This window comes from Grammomys surdaster, unplaced genomic scaffold (assembly GCF_004785775.1).
Source record: "Grammomys surdaster isolate TR1022 unplaced genomic scaffold, NIH_TR_1.0 165, whole genome shotgun sequence".
NCBI lineage: Eukaryota > Metazoa > Chordata > Mammalia > Rodentia > Muridae > Grammomys > Grammomys surdaster.
The window spans coordinates 11,841,153-11,859,412 of NW_021604613.1; the positions used below are offsets into that span (position 1 = coordinate 11,841,153).

Here is an 18,260-nt window from a genome sequence, read left to right on the forward strand (position 1 = left end):
TCAACTCTCCTAATGTGGTGAGAAAGTAGACATAGACAATGAAAGAAAATGAATGAGCATTACTGTCATTCAGCTTTATATGGGCAGTGAAATTAAAGTTTCTTATTGTGTGGGTCAGGAAATAGTCTTCAAAATGAGTTTCTTTGTAACACTAATATGTAGTATGTATTCTTAGATCATGGACTGTAGAAAACCAATGGCTGCCTATGGGCCATAATTTGCTACCTCCTCTTCCTCCTCTTTGCCGGGTCAGGGCAAAAGAGAAACCAATCAAAATAGTTACAGAGGATAATGGCTACCTCAGAGCAGAGGCAGGGCAAGGTTAGGTTAAAATGAATGAAGCTTGAGGAGATTCACTAGTGGGAGGGACTTCACACAGAGAGCTAAAACGAGAATGTGTTCACTTTCTGAAGAGACTCAATAATAATATTTTACAGAAGAAAAGAACTTGGAAATTGGCAGAAAGAAAAAAAAAAAAGCTAAAATACCTGAAGCTGGCCAGGCATTGGGATACAGGGAAAGGTGGGAGAGACAAGTTGAAGAGTTAGTTAAAAACCAAATTTTTAAAATCTTTTTATTTTTTTTGAAAGAGGGTTTTGCTATGTCAATCAGGCTAGCTTGGAGCTCATTTACTCCTGCTGAGTGGTGGGATTACATCTTAAACTTATCTGTGGCCCTTGTCTTAGTTTAAACATAACAGGAAACCATTACCCAGGCTGAAGCAGGGAAGTAATAGGGAGGGGGATGAGAATAAACAGGAAAGGTATAATAGTGAAGCAATTAACTGTTATAATAATCTAGAGAAGAATAATAGCGTCTATCTGACCTCAGATGGCTACAGAGAGAAGTAGGTGGATCCATGCATTTAATACACTTAGAAAACAGAAGGGACATGAAGTCTACTAGTGAACCACCCAGGATGTTTTAGTTCAGGTTCTTGAGCAAGCATCTGACAACAGGATGAGATTAGCTAGGCAAGAGACTTATTGAGGAATGCCTGTGAGGGAATGATGGGAAGGCATTGAAGAGGAACTGAGAGAGATTAAACTGGATATAAGTTTAATCCCAAGGAGGTGAGGAAATGAAGGCTAGGAAAGGCCGCACTTGTGGTGCGGTTCTTAGAAAGTGTCAAACTGGATGTGGTGACTCACACATGGAAACAAAGATTTGGGAGACAGAGGTAAAATGATAATCACAGATTTGATGTCAGCCCAAGCTACATTAAGCTACAAGCCAAGATGGGCTATGCTGTGAGAGCAAACAAGTTCCAACACACCAGTGGATGCCTCCAAAGAAGTGTGTCTTAGTGTCCCTGCTCTATTCGATTGCTGGGGGTTGCGGGGGGCAGTCTGGAGGAAATATTACAGCATGAGCACAGGGAAGGATTTCAGAGCACAGCTGCTGGGCTGAATGTTCAACAGTGCTCCAGGCAGCTGGGGACTGGTATGCTGCATATTCATGACAGCCATATAGAGAACATAAAGGAAAGGAGGAAATACAAGATTACCTTTGGAGTGTTAACTTAAACTGAATAGTGGCAAATTTCCTAGGATGTTGCATTCTGGGAGAGGAACATACATACTTGAGGAAAGAGATAAACTATACCAGGATAGTGGTGGCAGTGACACACGCCTTCAATCTCAGCACTCTGGAGGCAAGAGGCAAGTAGATCTCTTCAAGTTCAAGGCCAAGCTGGCCAACAGAGTAAATTCCAGGACACCCAAGGCTAAGGGCTACACAGAGAATCCTTCGGGTGAGATCCACGTGTCAGACATCAAAGTGGAGAGATAAATAGAAATGAATCTATCTAGAGCTTGGGAGTGAGGTTCTGGAATGAAGGTATCCATTTGGAAGGCATAAGCATTAAAGCCAGAAGCTGGATGAAGTCACCTGCAGAAAGGACAGAATAAAGCACTGACTTTATCACTTAGAGGCCGGATTTACAAAAACAGAGAAGGAGGGAAACCAAAAAAATACAAGTCACAAGACCAACAAAATCAGCTGTTGTTATCAAATGACACTGGGCAATAAAGGTTCATCAAATTTGGTAATGTTGGGGTTTGGGGTAACTTTGAAAAATCTGCATTTTTAAATCTGCATTAGTCAGCATCCCATTGCTGTAACAAAATGACTGAGCTAAGCAACTCACAAGGATGATTTCTATTGGCTCACAATTTCCAAGCTTCTGTTATGGTTACTTAGACCCATTTCTTTGAACCTGAGGAGAAAGGACATCATGGTGGAGAGAAAGTGTAAAAGAAATACACTCCCTAGACAGTGACCAGGAAGCAGAGACAGAGAGACACCAAGAGGGTGGAGGAGGGGGGTAGGAGAAGAGATGGAAGGAGAGAGAGAATGGATTGAGGGACATGACATCTCAATATCTCCTTAAAGAGATTTCCTCCAGTGACCTAAGTTCTTCCCATTTGGCCCTACTTCCTTTTTTTTTTTTTTCCAAACAAGTGACTTTTATTCCTTTGCTCTGAAAAGTTGTGTGTGTGGGGAACTTAACCAAGAAAAGTGACTAGACCAACGGGGCTTTGAGACCTTAACATTTAAAAGCAGAAACAAACCAGGTACCACCAGTTTGCTCAGACACAGCAGACTCGGTGGTTCTTAATGAAAAGTAAAAGACTGTTAAACTGGGAGATGGCATACATCTACCACCCTTGGTAAGTAGAGGGAGCATAAACACTTTATACCCCAAACTATTGGCAGCAGTTTCAATGTGATCAAGGTAAATGTGGAATGGAGATGTTCTTAACATGTCTAGGACTCAATAAATCTAATACACTAAAATCATGATTACGTTTTGAAAGAAAATGCACAAAAACCAAACAGCAACTTTTGAGATCTTTTTCATTTGAAGGTAATCTTAGTGCTATTAAAATTCACAAATATGCTATTTTTTATTACCCAATTCTAATTATCTAAAACACACATTGCAAACATACAAATATCTATTCTCTCCACATGTCAGTGCCCATTCATCATGGTTTTGGAAATGGGGAGAATAGATTCCCCTTAAATTGCAAGTCAGTAGGTGTTTCTTTACAGTTAACTTTAGCAAAATCCATACAAAATAGTAATTAACAATGATCTTCTTTACTTGTTAACTCACAAGGAAACACCTTCAAAACCACATTTTGTTAAAGTTTCTGTACTAAAATGTAGAAAAACTGAACTACACAAATATTGAAAAGTTTAAAATTCCTTAATTTTTTTATTCCTGGTACCACTACCACAATTTACAGGGCAATATACCTGATGTAATGAAAAGACAAAGCTACAACAGATAAAGACCTCAGGGATGTACATCTGATTGACACTACATTGCATTAATCAACAGCTGCACTTTCTGCAAACTGTGGCTCTGACCGTCCTGAACAGGAAGGGTTTCCTGTTTCAGCTGCAGTAACTTTTCTGACTATGGATCATCGTTCCTTCTGCGGCAGATTTTTACAGTTCCACTAATGCATTTGGGACGACTGTCTCAAAGTAACCTGTGGCTTTCCTGACAACTCCTCGCTCTCTCTCCTGCTAAGAACTGTAGCCGTTTCTGTTTTGTTTTAAAACCTTCTGCTACCATATCCACCACTTCCACCTCCAGATCCATAGCCACCACCATAGGGACTGCCTGAGCTTCTTCCACCAAAACTGCCCCCCTTCATGGGTCCATAATTTGATTGCTGCTGTCCACTATAATTTCCAAAGTCATTACAGTTTCCACCACCATAGTTACCTCCACCAAAATTTCCTCCTTCATTGTAACCATCAGATCCTCCTCCACCACCACCATATCCACCACCTTGGTTTCCATACCCTGGTCCACCACCTCCATAACCTCCTCTACTACTGTAACCAGGACCACCACCATAGTTGCCACCATCACCTCCAAATCCATTATATCCACCATCATCACCTCCATAACTACCTCTGCTGCCACCACCTCCACCACCATAGCCTCCTCTTCCACCAAAGTTTCCTCCACGACCAAAGTTCCCTCCACCACCTCCAAAGTTTCCTCCATGACCCATGAAGTTGCCAGATCCACCTCCACGACCTCTCTGTGATCCAGCAGACTGCATCTCTTGTTTAGAAAGGGCCTTTCTCACTTCACAATTATGTCCATTAATAGTGTGGTATTTCTGAACAACAATTTTATCAACTGTGTCATGATCATCAAAAGTTACAAAAGCAAATCCTCTCTTTTTCCCACTCTGCCTGTCTTCCATCACTTCTATGGTTTCAATCTTGCCATACTTTTCAAAGTAATCTCTCAGATTATATTCTTCCATGTCCTCTTTAATACCACCAACAAAAATTTTCTTCACCGTTAAATGGGCACCAGGCTTTACAGAATCCTCTCTAGAAACAGCTCTCTTTGGTTCCACCACACGCCCATCAAGCTTGTGTGGCGGAGCACACATTGTAGCATCCACCTCTTCAACACAAGAGTAGGTCACAAAACCAAAGCCTCTGGAACGTTTTGTTTGGAGATCTCTCATTACCACACAGTCTGTAAGTGTGCCCCATTTCTCAAAATGTTCTCTTAAGCTATCATCTGTGGTTTCAAAGCTCAGACCACCAATAAACAGCTTCCTCAGCTGCTCTGGTTCCTTTGGATCATGGCCCTCCATTTTGAGACCAGACTCGCCTCTTCCAACTCGAGTTCAATATGGGACCGAGAGGAAGAGACTTGGCCCTACTTCCTAATAGTGCTAAAGGTTGGAAACCAAGCATATGGCTTTGCGGGACATTTACAATCTGACCCATAACAAACATTGTTGTGGGGATACAAACCCATATAAAAAAGGTTAGATACTGAAGAGGACATAGAAAATTAGACATGACTCTCTAGAGATGATGAATTATAAAGAGAAGGGAGACAGGCTAAGGGTGTGTTCTACAGTAGTATTTTCTTCCAGCATAACAAGATTCATGGCAACTAGAACAGAATGATAGAGTAGTGGCCAAAGCTATGGTAATGGCAATGGAGTTATTGACAGTCCCTATCGAGAGATTTTTCTTTTACTCCCTCCCCCAGCTCAAGTAACCTTAGGGGATGTTAGTGTATATATGAAGTAAAAGCTGGTTGGAAGTGGGACTCTGTGATACAGCTCACCTATTGTCAGCTCGGCAAGCATTTTCATGCTATCTTTCAGTGTGCCTACCAATCTCCATGTAGATATACTAAAAGAGTCTCAAACAGAAGAATTTATTATTTTCTACAGGTGCTATTCCTTTGTAATAACAAGTAAAAGGAAGACAGGTAAGGATGCAGATGTGCCAAGTGGCCTTGAACTATCACAGATCTGTTTACCTGTGCCTTCTGCATGCTGGGATTAAAATCAGGTGCTACCACAGGCCTAGCAAGAATACTCAAATCTTTGTATATGTCCTTGTGGGTATGTGGGCTGGAAAATACAATGCATATACCAGCCCAGCCTTTCAACAGCATGAAGAACCTGGACTAGAGCCTGTGGGTAAGCTATAAATGGACAGTATCCCGCCAGGTAATTGATTACATTTCTGGATATCTTATACACCCAAACCCTAGATAGATCTCCCTTCTATACACACGTATGCCTAGACCAGCAATACAAGGTCTTGTTTAAATCACTGAAAAATTCTTGAATCATCTGAAGCCTCATGACCCACTTCCTTCTATCCCTAACAATGCTCCTAGATTTTTCAAAAAGTTAATCTGATCCATCTTCCTATCCTCAACATCATTAAAATTCTCTAGGGCTCCCCCTCCATCGTCCAGAAAGTTAACCATTCTAGGTAGATCACTCAAGGTCCATCTCCTGGCTTCCTGCTTTTCACTTTTTGCATCATGTTGCTTGTACCCCAGTTCGCAACTACTTCCACAGGCAGGCTGTGGCTGTCAGCTTGATGGGTCCCAACTTGATTTCAGACCTTCTGCTGCAGTTGTGCTTTTCCTGAAGGCTGCCTTCTCCTCCTTCAGCTATTTCTCTGAATTATTTCTGCATTCAAGGTCTTCTCAACACAACCTAAAGGAACTTCTTGCTTTCTCCTCTGGTAAAAGATGGACTGCTGTACTGATCTTTAACTTCAGCAAAATCCCAAGCTCAATGTACAGACAGGGAAAAGAAGTGGGCAAGCAGACAACATGGAAAAATTTAATGATGGGTCCCATCCCTCGAAATCAAAGGACAGACGATGTAGCCATGAGCTTTTCTACCCAGCCTCTTTGTTTCCAGAACAATGACTCTGAGACTTAATTATTTATGAATAAATGTCTAGGTCATAAGCTTTGGCTCATTCCCTGACTAGCTCATAACTTAAATAGCATGTTTATTCTAGTGTGTGTCTACCACATGGCTGGTTACCTTCCTCAGTTTCATACATCCTACTTTCTCGGAGTTCAGGACAAATGTCCCACCTCTGTCTAACCCCAAGACTTCCAATCTCTCTCTAACAGAACTCTCACCTTCTATTTCCTGCCTCGTCTAACAGACCATCAGCTTTTTAACGGCAAGCGATGCTTCCACGCAGTATGTAAGAGAGTCTACAGACAGATGACCCATATTGTTTAGTTGGAATACCAGCTATCACTCAATAAATCTTACAAATGTTTTTAGCTTTTCTATGGCTCAATTTCCTCAATTATAAAAAAGAAACTGATGTCTGTAAAAGAACCAAGTAGGCTGACTCTCTCTGCTCCTCTAGATCCAACCCCCAAGTCCCATTCCCAGCCCCGCAGCAGAACACCTGCTGCAGACTCCCTCATCTCCAGTGGATCCCACACGTCTTGCCCTCCTAATCTCCCTCCCCACACACATTGGACTGTCCCAGGCCCTGATTCCAGCAGGCACTCCTAGGAGCGAGCCCACAGGCCCATCAGACCAGGGAAGTGAGTAGATTGACTACAGATCTTCACCTGTTCCTCCACTCCTCCCAGTCCACTCCCCCAGTCTCATCCACAGCAAACATCCTGTAACAAACCCTCTGCTGTGGCCTATCCTCAACTCTCTGACTCAATTTCTAGGGAATAAACATATTCTGGAGGAGAACTTTCTTTCCTCCCTCCTGTGGACCCCTAAGCTTTCCCTCAGCACATCTTTATTCCTAAGCTTTCCCTCAGCACATCTTTATTCCTACATGTCACCTCCTAATACCCAGATGCACATTTTACCTAAAACCTCCAGTGGCCACATTGTCAGGACTCCAGGCAACACAGAGCCACCACACACTCCAGAACCAGAGAAGAAACAGAAGACAAGAAACAAAACACCCACCTAACAAAGACCACATATCTGTACCTAGAATTGCAATCTTCCCAATCCCAGAGGCATACAGGCCAGTGTGAGAATAGCAGCAACAACAGCCAGGACAATATAATGCTATCAGAATCTAGCAATCCTACCACAGCAGATCCTGACTATTCCAACATAGTTGAAGCACAGTAAAAAGACCTTAAAACAAACTTTAGGAATATGATACAGGTCCTTAAAAGAGGAAACTAGTAAATCTCTTAAAGAGATGTATGAAAACATAAATAGTTAAAGGAAATGAATAAGAGCTTGCCTTGGTGATTTAGATGCAGGAGAGTTGTCTGGCTGGCCAACTCAGTTACCACCCAGACCCAGATCCATGACTTTGAGTTATACCACCCCAATATCTAACCCATCTATGAACTGCTGGAGTGCATGAAGGGGCTGTTCCTGCAGATCCAAACCTATAAGAGCTCCATGACACAAGGCAACAACAGGATATCTGAAAGAAGTCCTAGTAAGGATCCAGTATTGATGGTGTAGCAGAAGCCAGAAGCCTCGAAACAGATCAATGACTCGCTGCAATGAACATTTGCAATTAGATGTGTGGACGAAAGGATACACTGTGGAGCACACCATGACACATTACAGCTTCCATGAAGAGATTGTTTAGTTTTATTTATTTATTTATTTATTTATTTATTTATTTATTTTTTGGTTTTTTGAGACAGGGTTTCTCCATGTAGTCCTGGCTGTCCTGGAACTCACTCTGTAGACCAGGCTGGCCTCAAACTCAGAAATCCTCCTGCCTCTGCCTCCCAAGTGCTGAGATTAAAGGCGTGCACCACCACTGCCCGGCTTACTTTTTATTTTTATTTATTTTTATTTTTATTTTTAATTTTATGTTTAGAGGGGACATGACAAGGGCAGGTACAAAGGTACAGTGTAGGACTGGGGTGCATACTGTGAAATTTGCAAAGTACCAGTAAAAAATTAAAAACAATAAATTCCGGGCTGGAGAGATAAATCAGTGGTTAAGAGCACTGACTGCTCTTCCAGATGTCCTGAGTTCAATTCCCAGCAACCACATAGTGGCTCACAACCATCAGTAATGGGGTCTGATGCCCTCTTCTGGTGTGTCTGAAGAGAACAATGGTATACTCATATACATAAGTAAATAAATCTTTAAAATAAGTAAGTAAGTAAATAAATCCCCTCCCACCCCCCCAGGGAACTGCCACAGCTGATGAACACTTTCAGCAAAGTAGCTGGATACAATATTAATTCACAAAAATCAATCACCTTCCTATATACAAATGGCAAATGGACTGAGAAGAAAGTCAGAGAAATAACACCTTTCATGAAGGCCTCAAAAAATATATCTTGGGGTAAGTATAACCAAGCAAGTGAAAGACTTGTGTGATTAAACACTTCCGGTCATTGAAGAAGATATGAAACGTGAAAAGGCGCTCCCATGCTCATCAATCACTAAGGTTCACTCTAAATTCCTAACCAAGTTCCTTAGCCTAGTTCCCCAAGGCTGCTCTCGTGTGTACTATATCTCAGGTGAAGGTCATGTCCAGTCTCTAATAGAAGTCTCTGATTCAAGGCTCAGGATCCTGAAGGATACTCTCCAGCAGCAGGGCAGACCAAGGTAGCGTCTTTCCTGGTGTGCAGAACATTGGTCTCTGCTTATATACTGTCCAGTGGGTGTCATGGGGTTCTAGTTAGTGCTGTGTCTGGTTATCTTGAGTGAGTGATATCACTGAGTTCTGGTTATCAGGTGCAGCCTTATGTGTAGTGGGGATCCTACACTATTTTGACATGTCTAAAAGGCATTTTTTACTATGCTATGACAACTGAGTTAAGTGAAGCAGGAAGAACTCCCTAAATGTGGGTGGCACCATTCATGAGTTGGGGTCCCAAACTGAATAAAAAGCAATGGGGAAAACTTACGAATGCAGGTACCCTGACTTTGCAAGCCTCGCCCCTTCACTAAGGCACCCCCTCTGTCCTCTCCACAAACAGTATTCTCTAGCTTCTGTCAGCCAAAGGTAGTTTTTAATGCTGCAGTTCATCCTCATGGACTTGGACAAATAAGAGCAGGTGGCTGAATGAGACGAGTACACTGCTTTGTTCTATTGGTTTATTGATTTGCAGGCTCCTTTGCTTAGATCCTGCTAGGAGACCATCTTTCTTAGCTGGCTTTTTACTTTAGCAACGCTGGTTTGTTAAAGAGGATCTCTCTAGACATAGGAAACTTTCTCTTCTTACATCTCCTCTAGCTTCTTTGGGTGTGTGGATATGTGTCTCAAGACAATCAAAATTTAATTGCCTGGAATCCAGCCTTAGGTGTAGAAAACCAGACAATTAATTAGTGAAGGAATAGAGGAAAACAGGGAGAAGGACCAAAACCAATGTCTAGTTCAGGGGACTGTCAAAATTAAACTGTGAGCTTCATTAATTTAATTAACAATAACTGTGCCTCAGATAAAAACATCATGGGCTTCAATACTGTCATCCCACAAAGCTACTCATAACCCATTTATTTTTACAGATGAGGCATTCACAACAAGGAGCGGACAGCTAAAGACTGAGCTGTAACTAACCACACCTATCTACTGCTCCAAACCTCACTGAGAATAGGTTCAATTCAGCCCAATCTGTCATCGTTTTCAGTTTATAGAGGAGGTCTGATAGGAACGTACATTCTCAAAAGCTTTTTAAAGAACAATTTTCAAAGTCCTTATACCCTTCCAGTTGCTCTAAAAAAACAAAACTAAATCCAGCAACTATAAAGAAGAGGTACTTGTATCACTGCCTTGTCATGGACCTTTATGACACCCTCGCTCCATCTCCTGTTCTTTTAAATTCTAAAGTTGTAGATACAAGCTAAAAGTCTGTCCCTACATGCATTAGTTGCTTGTCTCATTGCTGGGACAAAAGACTGGGCAGAAGTAAGTAAGACAAGAAGTGTATTTGGGCTCAGGAGATACAGTCAGAATGGCTAAAATTTAGCTTCATTTCAAACAGGGTTTCAGACTGTTCTTTTAAAAAGAAAAAACTAGGAGATGCTTGTTTTGTTTTTGTTTTCTTTTCTTTTCCAGAAGGACTTTATTCTTACCTTAAGGATTGTTAACCACAGGATGTCTACACTATGACCCTAAGGTCAGCCCCATTATTAGTTGAGTCATGATTGCAGTAACCTAAAGAGAAAACTGATCTCAGAGCCATCTGGCTCACCTCCCATAATTGTTCCTCCCACCCCTTATTGTGCAATTGTTATACTAAACTGTTTACTGGACACTGGTTCTATTTAGGTAATCTTGCTCAACACTGCTTGCTCACAAACAAACAAAAGATAATGCCTCAGGTAGCAGAAAGTTCACAGAGCTGAGCCAGTTGTGGTTCATGCCTTTAAAAACTCCAGCTCATCCCCTTTTGCATCGGTCCTCGGATTGGCAAAAGAGGCTGTTGTTGCAACGTTGGCATAAATAGACTAAACTTGTTATTTAATCTCTTAAACTGAAGTTTTGCCTGGTGAGGTCTTTCTCTGGGAGTCTCCACCTCTCCAACACAGTCTTGTGTGATTAAAACATTTCCTGGGTAAGACATAGGACACATGTCTACTCATGCCAAATAGAGAAGACCATCAAAGTCCTACTTGATGAACCAATGGGTTTTATTGGGATTTCTCACAGGAATATGAGTGAGGGGTTACTTACAGGAGCAGATATGACTCAATACAGCTGCATCACCCAGCATGGGTGACAGCTCATGACACTGGGAACTGTATTAGGGCTGCCTGACACCAGTTAACCTTTCCACCTTTATGCGGCCGAACATGGAGGTATGGCCTAAGGGGTGCTGACCCAGTCATTGGGCCCATGGAAACATCCAGTTGCCTATTTGTTCAAAAAGCTAGATCCAGTGGCCACTGGGTGGCCCGCCAGCCTAAGAATAGTGGCTGCAGTGGCAGTCTTGGTCAAGGATGCTGACAAGCTGACCTCGAAACAGAATTTGACTATGACAGCACCCCATGCCCTCGAGAGTGTGGTATGTCAGCCCCCTAATCGGTGGCTTACTAATGAAAAGATGACCCACTGCCAGACTTTGTTCCTGAACTCTGTTAGGATCACCTTTACAGCTCCAGTGACCCTCAACTCGGCCACCTTGATGCCTGACCACAACTGTGAGCCACCCGCCCATGACTGCACGCAGATTCTGGCAGAGGACCAAGGCTGGAGAAAAGATTTAACTGACAAGCCACTCCCCGACACTGGAGTCACCTGGTTCACTGATGGCAGCAGCTACCTACAGGACAAATAGTACAGGGCAGGAGCAGCTGTGGTAGACAGGCAACAAGTAGTCTGGGCAGAACCACTCCCATCAGGAATGTCGCTCAAAGGGCAGAACTGATAGCCCTAACCAAAGCCCTAGACATGGGGACAGGGGAAAAGGTCAACATTTATACAGACAGCAGGTATGCTTTTGCCACCATCCATGTACATGGAACAATTTGTCAACAAAGAGGATTTCTGACATCAAGTGGAAAAGAGATCAAGAATAAAACTAAAATTCAGGCTCTCTTAAGTGCTCTTCTCAGATCGGCCAAGGTAAGCGTTACTCACTGCCCAGGCCACCAAAAAGGAGAAAGCCTCATAGCCAAGGGAAACAACCTGGCAGATAAGACAGCCAAACAGGTGGCCCTTGGAGACCCTGTGCCCGTGCTAGTCCAAGAAGCCAAAGAGTGGCATTGGACTAAGGGTTGGCTTCATTTGTACTACATCAGGGAGGAAGAGGCCCAGATATCCAGTTACTCCACCAATTACTATCTCAAAGGTGAGGGCCAATGGAAAACCCAAGAGGGAAAAGTTATACTACCTCGGGATCATACCCGAGACCTCCTACAACAAATGCATAAACGAACTCACATAGGCAACAAAAAATTGGTTGAAGCCATTAAGAGATCTAAAATGTTTATCATGGACTTATGATACCTAGCAGAGGAGGTAGTAGACAACTGCAGAGTCTGTCAACAGGTGAATACCTATCGCACCAAGGTTGGCATAGGAAAGAGACCTAGGGGAAACAGACCAAGCAAGTTTTGGGAAGTAGACTTTACAGAAATCAAACCTGGAAAATATGGGTATAAGTATTTGCTAGTTTTCATAGATACCTTCTCAGGATGCATAGAGGCCTTCCCCACAAAACAAGAGACAGCTTCGGTCATAGCCAAAAAGATCCTGGAAAAAAAAATCTTCCCCAGATTTGGAGCACCCAAGGTAATAGGTTCAGATAATGGGCCTGCCTTTGTGTCCTAGGTAAGTCAGAGTCTCGAACCGGTCTTAGAGACCAATTAAAAACTTCATTGTGTATATTGTCCCCAGAGCTCAGGACAGGTAGAAAGAATAAATAGAACCTTAAAAGAGACATTAACTAAATTAACCTTTGAGACTGGCGGTGACTGGGTGGTACTCCTTCCCTTGGCCTAGGAACACCCACTACCAGATGAATTTGACTCCTTTTGAAATCCTCTATGGAAGACCCACTTATCTTGTGGTCTCGGGTCCTGACCTTAAAATTTCAGAGTGAGGTGACCATGAGCTTATAAAGAGACAGATGGCCCTTGAGACAATCCAGAGGGAAATACGGTCCCAGTTATCTGCCCTTTATGCCCTAGGAACAACTGAAGTACCACACCGGTTCCAGGTCGGTGAAGCCGTCTATGTCCACAGACATAAGACCCAGTCCCTGGAACCTCACTAGAAGGGCCCCTATCTGGTGCTGCTGATGACTCCCACAGTCATCAAGGTAGATAGCATAGCTGCCTAGATACATGCTTCCCATGTGAAACCAGTGACCTGTCCACCCCCTTAGGATCAACTATCTTGGAGCATAAAGAAGACAGACCATCCCTTAAAGCTCAAGACCACTAAACAGACCAGCAAGAATGAAGATCCTCCTAACCCTGGTAGGAGGCCTAATCCTACTACACCAGTCAAGATTGGTCACCAGGCCCAGCCCACATCAACCCACTAAAACTAACTTGGCTCGTATCATTGACCCTGACTGCCAATGAAATAGCCAGGGTGTCTCAACGTCACCCCCCTTATACTTGGTGGCCAGATCTGGTGTTTGACCTTTGCCAGCTGGCTGCTGGACTGGACTCTTGGGATATCCTCACTCGCCATATGTCCAACCTCCCCTTACATGACAACTCACAATGAGCTCAGGATGCCATGATGGGATGTGGTAACAAGTTTTCCCTCTGTGCCCTACTGACTAGTGATTTCTATGTCTGCCCCAGGGATCCCCCCAACAGTAGGTCAGAAAAGTTTAGATGGGTTGGGGAGCAGACCAATTCTATTGCAAGGCTTGGGGATGTGAGACCACTGGACAGGCCCTTTGGAAACCATCCTCTTCCTGGGACTTAATTACTGTCAATAGAAACTCTTCTATTTTCCCCAGTTGTGCTAGTTATAAACAGGTACAAGCATCTCCCTGTGAGAGCTCAGAAATCTGTAACTCTGTACAGGTTCAGTTTACTCAGAAAGGAAAAAAGGTCAGAGAAAACTGGTTAAAAGGAAAAACACAGGGACTCCAGATATACATGTCTGGACATGATAAGGGACTCCTTTTTACAGTCAAGCTTAAGGTAGAGACTCCTACTACCCCCATTGGGCCCAATCAAAAAAAAAGAGGCCATGGGGGTCTCCCATCAGCTACCCCAACCTAAAGCCCCAGCATCTACCCAGAGAAGGCCAGTTACGATAGAACCCCAACAGCCAGGGGGAACCTCCTCTCAAGCCCTCTGAACTAGCCCCACTGACAGGACTGATTAATATAACCTTTTCAGTGCTCAATGAGTCTAGACCTGAAAAGACTCGATCCTGCTGGCTCTGCTATGATGTAGCTCCCCACTATTAGGAGGGGATTGCTTTTACCTCCCCCACTGTTAGTTTATCCAATAAATCCTCATTCTGTCATTGGGCCCAAAAATCAGGAATAAGACTAACCCTACAAGAAGTAAAAGGTACAGGACTCTGCCTTGGTCAAGTCCCTTCTATACATGAGTTTCTCTGTAAGGAGACCTATTCCTCTTCCTTAACTGCTTCTTACATAGTCCCACCTGAGAACTGGTGGTGGGCCTGCTCCACTGGACTGACCCCCTGGGTCCACCTCACAGTTCTAAATTTATCTAAAGTTTTTTGCATCCTGGTACAACTGGTGCCCAAGCTACTTTATCATTCTGATGAAGAAATGTTAGGCAGGTGGGATGGTAGCTATCATGCCAAGTGGGAGCCCATTGCCGCCCTAGTAGTCTCCCTCCTATTAGGTTTAAGTGCTGCAGGAGCGGCAATGGGAGCCACCTCCCTGGTGTTACAAGAAAAAAATTATCAAGAGCTCAGGGCTGCCATAGATTTAGACATAGAAAAGCTTTAAGAATCAATCACCCACCTCCAAGAGTCACTGATCTCCCTTCCTGAAGTAGAGTTGTAGGAGGAACTAAGGTGGGAGGAGTAGGGAGAGGAAGAGGAAAAGGAAGAGGAGGAGCTAGGCAAGGAAGAGAGAGAGATGTAGGAGGATGAAGAACCATGCAGGTATGGAGAACAGTCCTGGGTAACAACTTATCTAGGTTAGTTAACTGGGAAACATCTGTAATTATGTGGGCATCTTGTTATTGAGCATTACCAAATATATAAAGCCTTTGATTAATATTTAAGCTTTAGAGCCTCATTTCCTACCAGTCTATTTCACCTGAGAGTAAAAGTTGCATTTTTTTTTATAGATTATCCAAACACTTTATATGTTTGGTAATGCTCAATAACAAGATGCCCACACAATCAGAGGTGTAACCCAATACCCAACCTAGATATACCAACTACCTTTGACTACTAGAGACACGTGCACATCTGCTTCCATGTTCCCCCTCTCTCATCAGTCCCTCTCACTTCTTCCTCCCTTCCTTTTCCTCTCCTTACTCCTTCTCTTCCTCTCCTTTCACCTCCCACTTTAGCTCCTCTCAACTTTCCGGGGAAAATTCTCCCCACTATATAGTGTTACAAAACAGGTGTGGATTAGATCTTGTTTCTCCAACAGGGGGGACTCTGTGTAGCCCTTAAAGAAGAATGCTGTTTCTATGCACATCACCCAGGAGTGGTCAGGGATTCTATGGCTAAGGTCAGAGAGGGACTAGCTAAGAGAGAGAGAGAAAGAGAACAAACCCAGAGCTGGTTTGAAACATGGTACCACAGCTCACCTGGTACACCACTCTGGTTTCCACCCTGCTAGGATCCCTGATAATTTTACTTTCATTGCTAACCTTTGGCCCTTGCATTTAAATTGATTGATAGCCTATATTAAGGAACACATAGGTGCCATCCAGCTGATGGTCCTACATCAGCAGTATCAACATCTAGGCACTGACAACCAGGCAGAAGATTTCAGTTAACTAGCTTCTACCTCCAAGATTGGAGCTATGTACAAGAAAAAGGGGGGAATGTAAAGTCCATGGATAATTACCCCCTAACTCCCTCCCTTCCCAAAAGGGTGAGGCCACAGGGTCCCAAGAAAAACCACAGGATCCCTCTCTTTCCAAAAAGAGTGAAGACATATGGTTCTAAGAAAAACCATGGGTTATCAGACATGGAGCCCTCTGAAAACAGATAGCTCCCTGTTAGAGGGTCTCCCACAGCCCAACAACACCAACTGACCAGTCTATTTTCAAAAACACCTGCCCTGTTCAAACTGTATATAGGCTTCTGCCCGAGTGCATTCACAGCCGCTTCTTCTCCTGTGTGAGCAAGCAGCCCCCGATGCATTGGACCAATAAAATCTTCTTGGAATTGCAGTGATTGCCCTCCGAGAGCTTCCTTCATGGGTGCTGGTAGTGTAGCCACTGGGCTCCACAGTTCAAGCTAGGGGCTTACATATTTGATGCATTTTTGCTTTTTGATTTCTCAAGCATAGTAAGTTTAAATTTAAATATAATGTTAACCATCACAGAAGAAAGTAATATCTGAACAAAGGAATCTGTTGTTCAGAACCATCTTAAAAATGTTTTGGATATTGTAATCAGCCTCCATTTAATAAAGGAGGAAACAAAACAGAGATAAAATGCCTTGGTCAAAATTAAGTGACCAGTAAATGGTAGAGCAAGGGCCACTTTCTTTTAAGAAACATGTAATGGTGCTCACCTCAGCAGCACACGCACTAAAATTGGAAGGATACAGAGATTAGCATGGCACCATCCAAGGATGGCATGAACTCTGTGAGCCAGTCCACATTTTTACAGGAGTTCTTACGGGTGGTAGCTCATGCCTGTGAGCCCAGCATATGGGAGGCTGAAGCAGAAGAATTGCTACAAAACAGACCCTCCTGGAGCTACATAGTGAGTTTAGGCTGGCCTCAACTAAAAAGTGGAGCAATAAAAACTGTGTTAGTCATGATACCCCACACTTTTAATATTTTAAAAAGGGTAAACTGTTTTCATTGAAATGAAAGCATGCTGCTTAATCAAGTATGAGCCTTCAGACAAGTATGTGGAAGTGATGGCTGAAAGGTGGACTTGCATAGGAAGAGGAGTCATTTCTGGTTTTGAAAACCAATGCAGGCTCTATGTTTAGTGTGAGACCCACATTGAGGTCATGCATATTTGGTTTTGGAATCCAGATGTGGCTCTCAATAGCTCTGTAAGGTTAGTCAATTTGTAATTACATCAAGTATGAAAAAAGGAAACCTATAGCATGTGCTGAATATTAATGAATTAGGTTAGATAAACTAGATACTGGTTAGTTAACTACTAAACATTAGAGTTCTTAGGGTTTATATATAACCTGAAGTGGTATAACTTCTGGGTCATATGAACTTCTCTTTTCAGGTTTAGATCAATTTGCATTTCTATGAACAATGTATAAGGAGTTTTTATTCTTATCACGTTTTTTTTAAATGATAGCCATTCTGACTGGGGGAAGATGTAATCTTAATACAGTTGTAGTTTATTTTCCCCTAATGTCTGATGATATTGACCTGTTTTCAGACTGATGGCTATTTATGCTTTATTGTTTTAAGAAGGGAAGAGGGAACTCGGGGCAGGCTAGAGGACATGTCAAAGACTTGGAGTGTGTTGGGGTCTGGGAATCGCTGAACAAACCACTCAAACACCAATCTCAGTCAAACAAGGATGGTTTATTGAACGCCACACTCCAACACTGATCAATTAGGGCCATAGGTAAGAATCAGGAGATGACAGTGGGGTTGCGTCAAGGTCCTATCGGTCTTTTTAAGCCTGCGATCCACAAACATATGTGCCAAGTTATTCCACCAATCAGGGTTTAGGGATAGGGAACTTCCTTAGGAGCATGTCTTTGTTGTACACTTGTCCTGCTCCCATTGGTTGGGGTATTCAGCTGTAGCAGGGGACTTGCCTTGTCTAATACTCATGTCTTAACTTGTTTACCAAGATGGTATTTGTCTAACATTCATGTCAATTAGGACGACAGTTCCCAGGGAGGTCTTGAGAACTTACACTTTCCTAGACTTCTACTCAAAATGGAAATCTTATTCCAAATAGTTTCATATATTGGTTCAGGTGTCTCTGTTATGTTGAGATCTATCCCAGGAGCAGCTTATAGAAGCAAATACCATAAAAGCTTATACACAGGTGCAGGAAGTGCTGTTGGGGGGTTGGTTTGGATCCAAGCTTATTGTGGGTCACTATACAAAATAGCCCTAATTGGCTTCTATTGTGATTGGTTTCCAAGAGCACAGACTATAGCAGAATATGCAATCAACTTGAGCATGAGAAAGTTTCCTAATTACAGCAGAAGAACATATGAGAGAGTTTCCTTCTATTATTACCAACAGCACAAAATGGCAGGCTAGCCAGGTAACAGTTACCTAGGCCTTAATATATTACCTAGATCTTAATAGAGGGTATATGTACATACTTGTTTATTGAGTGGATTCTCTCCTTCCACCATCTGAGGCCCAGGAATTGAACTCGGGGATCAAGTC

The 18,260-nt window shown here is 42.9% G+C and overlaps 1 non-coding gene and 1 pseudogene across 1 annotated transcript; one reads left to right on the forward strand and one right to left on the reverse strand.

Moving 5' to 3' along the window:
- Positions 1 to 3,513: 3,513 nt before the first annotated feature.
- On the reverse strand, positions 3,514 to 4,642 carry LOC114619845 (annotated as a pseudogene).
- An 11,791-nt stretch (positions 4,643 to 16,433) lies between these two features.
- Positions 16,434 to 16,535, forward strand: LOC114619912. The gene has a single exon (XR_003711236.1). It is a non-coding gene; the product is annotated as a U6 spliceosomal RNA (small nuclear RNA).
- Positions 16,536 to 18,260: the final 1,725 nt, after the last annotated feature.